Source organism: Etheostoma cragini, chromosome 16 (genome assembly GCF_013103735.1).
Source record: "Etheostoma cragini isolate CJK2018 chromosome 16, CSU_Ecrag_1.0, whole genome shotgun sequence".
Taxonomy (NCBI): Eukaryota; Metazoa; Chordata; class Actinopteri; order Perciformes; family Percidae; genus Etheostoma; species Etheostoma cragini.
Window position 1 is genome coordinate 23,382,930 of NC_048422.1, and position 4,390 is coordinate 23,387,319.

At 39.0% G+C, this 4,390-nt stretch overlaps 1 protein-coding gene across 1 annotated transcript in view; it reads left to right on the forward strand.

Moving 5' to 3' along the window:
• LOC117959137 (metal transporter CNNM3) overlaps window positions 1-3,526 on the forward strand; it is a 24,849-nt gene extending 21,323 nt beyond the window's left edge. The window contains exon 12 of the transcript XR_004659883.1: window positions 1,593-3,526. The gene's annotated coding sequence lies outside the window, so the exon portion shown is untranslated. The remainder of the gene's footprint in view (window positions 1-1,592) is intronic.
• The last annotated feature ends 864 nt before the right edge of the window (window positions 3,527-4,390 follow it).

A 4,390-nucleotide genomic window follows, 5' to 3' on the forward strand; every position in this document is an offset into this window, starting at 1 on the left:
CCCCCCCCCCCCCCCCTTCCTCGGCTCTGTAATTTTTCTCTACCTACAATGGCTTTAAAACGTGGTTGTGCATCTAACCAAAGTAAGAATACATTAAACCAGGGCTGTAGTACTTGAGTCCGGTCTTGGACTCGAGTCTGGACTCAAGACTGTTTTTCTATGGTCTCGGACTCGCTAGTATTTGGACTCTGACTTGTCTCGGTCTCGGCCACTGTTCTTGCCCACTATGGCTTCTGGTCTGGACAGAGTCCAGGTGTCTTTATTATGTTGATAATAATATTGGAGGGAAAGGGAAACCCAAAATGATTGTGTTGAAACTGTCATGCATAAGACCTTCTTTTCTCTTGGACTAGTTCTTGACTCGGACTCAAACCTTTTTGGACTCTGTCTTACCTCGGACTCAAACCTTTTTGGACTCAGTCTTTTCTTGCACTCGACTAGTCCTGGTCTTGGACTTGACCTCGAACCTTTTTGGACTCATTCTTTTCTTGGACTCGTCTAGTTCTGGTCTTGGACTCGATCTTGACTCTGACTCAAACCTTTTTGGACTCACTCTTTTCTCGGACTCGTCTAGTTCTGGTCTTGGACTCAACTAAGGTGGTCTTGACTACAGCCCTGGATTAAACACTCTAAGATACTAACAAAGAGTGACGTTGAAGTTTGGTCGAAGAACGGAAACAATGAGTCGATTTCCAAAAGCATAATCAGCATTTTGATAATCAATTAATCGTCGTACCTGTGAGGATTTGCTGCTTTGCACTCTTTGTCTTATGTGATGATGAACTTAATATCTGTTTGTCTGTCAGACAAAACGAGACATTTCAAGACGCTGCTTTCGGCTTTATTTGGGCAAATTCTGGCCTTTTTTCAGCCATCTAATGAATCGAACTGTTAATAGAGAAATGAAAATAATTGCAATATTTGCAGCTCTGGTGGTCTCAGTTAAAAACATTCAGACCGAAACGTAAAGAAAGGAGGGTCAGTGGATTATTGCTGGACAGTAAATCAGATTCAGAACTTGACCGTTTCTAGCATTTCTCTTATGACCTTTTTTTTAAGATTATTTTTTGGCCATTTTAGGCCTTTTAATGGCAGGACAGCTGGAGTAAACCTCTCTATATGGGCGCCCGCTCCACCCACTGAGCTCCCCGGGCGCAATTATTACCTTTTATAGGTTAAATAGTTAATTGTTACTCGCGGCGTTGTGCCATATTCTGATCCTAGAGCTATTCAACAGCTTTGATATCGTCAACAGACTCCACATAGAGACCATGGGTGTGTTTTGGGGCAATAACGGGGCTCTGTGGCAGAGGAAGACCAGTCCAATTCGCATCTCAGTCCAGTACACGTCCACGTCTCAGTTCACGTCTTAGTCCAGTTCACATCTCAGTCAAGTCCAGTTCACGTCTCAGTCCACGTTCACATCTCAGTGCAGTACACGTCTCAGTCCAGTTCACGTTCACATCTCAGTCAAATCCAGTTCACGTCTTAGTACAGTCCAGTCCAAGTTCACCTCTGAGTCCAGTCCACGTCTCCGTGCAGTACATGTTCGTCTGTTTGTAGAGATTTTTTTTGCAGCCCTATCTGTTTAGTGTGTGTGTGTGTGTGTGTGTGTGTGTGTGTGTGTGTGTGTGTGTGTGTGTGTGTGTGTGTGTGTGTGTGTGTGTGTGTGTGTGTGTGTGTGTGTGTGTGTGTGTGTGTGTGTGTGTGTGTGTGTGTGTGTGTGTGTGTGTGTGTGTGTGTGTGTGTGTGTGTGTGTGTGTGTGAGAGACACTATCTCACTAGTACATGTCAGCAACCAAGCATCCAGTCTTCATCTTTACTCCATATTTCGATGATAGCCTAACATTGTAAGCAGTCCTTGTTGCATGTGTGTGTAATCATGTGTAATATGTCAGAAATGGCCTCTAAAAAACCCGAATCCTTTGTGCTCCCTGTGTTTGTACATAAATATATTAACAATAAAGACGATTCCCTGTGTGCGGTTCAACCGGATATTTAAAAAAACATGTTTTAATGCGGTACTCACATTCCCATGCGGACAGTATGACAAGGCAGTCATTGGTCGTCATGGCGACTCCTTCATATGGCGACTACAAAAATCAGAGACAAAGGAAATGTTAAGCGTATTTTAGTAAGTTTTGCTTTAGAAAATGTTGATGGAAATGGCTAAATTTGAGAAAAAAAAATCCTCAAATTTGACATAAAGTCTTTACGCTCGCATGAGGCGGCTTTTGCCTTTTTCCAATAAAAGACAATGTGCAAAATTGGAGAAGGAAACTTGGCAATTAGATGAAAACATGTCTAATATTTAGTTAAAAGATGGACTTTAAAGTTTGAATTAACAGCTAAACTCAAGTTGAAGGCGATTATTTTGATTTGTTGCAGAATTACTGCAGTGGTGAAAGAAGTGTTTAAGGTGGTCCTCATTTTAAATCATTTTAATGTTTAACACACCTGTGTATTTTAGTTTATTCGACCGCAATGCAAACAGAGCAAATACTCAGAACAAGAACTCTTTAATTTGTACTTAAGCACAATACTTTACTAAGTGTGAGTAATTACCATTCACCACTGCATCGTGTCTCTCCCGCTCTAACTTCAGACTGAGTTTTTGCACAGCACAAAAGGGTAAAAAGACGTGAATTTTGTCCGTTTCTTAGAGCGTAGTAGTAGATTTCTTCTCCACCAGCATGAAGCCTGACAGATTACTCTCTCCCAACATACACAACACACAGTATGGCATGTGAGTATTGTGTTAAAAACAAACCGAAAATAAAAATCCGAACCTTAACATGCAGCAGGGTTGTTTCCGGGTCGGCTCTGAGTTACGGCTGTTTTACATAAGCTCCATTTCTGTCTCTTTTTGTACTTTTGATCGTGTGTGTGTGTGTGTGTGTGTGTGTGTGTGTGTGTGTGTGTGTGTGTGTGTGTGTGTGTGTGTGTGTGTGTGTGTGTGTGTGTGTGTGTGTGTGTGTGTGTGTGTGTGTGTGTGTGTGTGTGTGTGTGTGTGTGTGTGTGTGTGTGTGTGTGTGTGTGTGTGTGTGAGATGTACCATTGCCATATTCCAGGAGAAATCTTTTGTGATTCTGAGTAAATATTTTGCAGCTGTTTTCATATATTTTGATCTGTTTTAATAAGTTGATTTCAACGATATCAGGAGACTGAATGTAAAAAGATTACTTTGTACTTATGCTGATTGAGAGGATGTTGGGTTAAAGACGCGTGTATTAATATATGACTCCTTTAGATAGAATATCATTTGAAGATGTAGTTTAGAGGTAGTCCGTTTTTCAGGTACAATAACACTGTTACTAAGAGGTATTGACAAATGTCACCAGGTAAAGCAATTCTTCTTTCTGTCCAGGTTACTTTTCAATACAACTTCTTCCATTTTATTTTATTTTTTGGGGGAGTGCTGTTCCCAAAGGTTTTTTGGGGGGGTGCATTGAGACTAAGCATTGCATTTAACACTTCCAATGTAATCCCGTTTATTAGAAAATAAACTTAATCCTGGTTTAAATTGGGTCGTTTCCGTTTGTCTTTTTCTTTCCTGCACTGACCTACTTTATGACAAGACATTACTTTTTTTTTAGATATTTACTCGAGTAAAGTGCAAGTACTTTAAAATTAAACTGTGCTTGAGTAAATGTAATCTAATACAACAGTACTGCAATAAGTCCTCCCTTCATGAAGGTTATTGAGATTTAGAGAGGTGAAGATTACATTTTCCCGCCACAGTTTTTAGTGCTGTAAAATTATACCTCATTAGAAGCATTTCAATTTTACAAGTTTAATTTTACTTTACAATAGCATGAGCTTTTTTGACTATACTATACTTTTTTTCAACATGACTTTTTTTACATGCTATACTATGACTTCATGACTTTTCTGAATTTTCTTTCAACGTGCTATGCCATGACTTTTTATGACATGACATACAATGACTTTTTTTTAGATGCCTTTTTTCGAGCTGCTATGCTTTGACTTATTTTTTTATTTTTTTGACATGCTGTACTATGACTTTTGGTGATTTTTTTTAATATACTATGACTTTTTTTCAACATATGACTGACTTTTTTAACATGCTATACTATGACTTCATGACTTTTTTCCAACTTTCTTTTGACATGCTATACTACGACTTTTTATGACATAACTTGACTTTTTTCAAGATACTATGCCTTGACTTATTTTTTTTTACATGCTGTACTATTACTTGTTGGTGATTTTTTTCCGATGTACTCTGACATTTATGACTTATGACATACTATACTATGACTTTTCTACTTTGTTCAACATACTATACTAGAAACTACTACTAGACTTTTCATCTCTCACAATCTCTCAGGACCTGAAGTGGACGTCCAACATTGGCCCTACCAGGAAA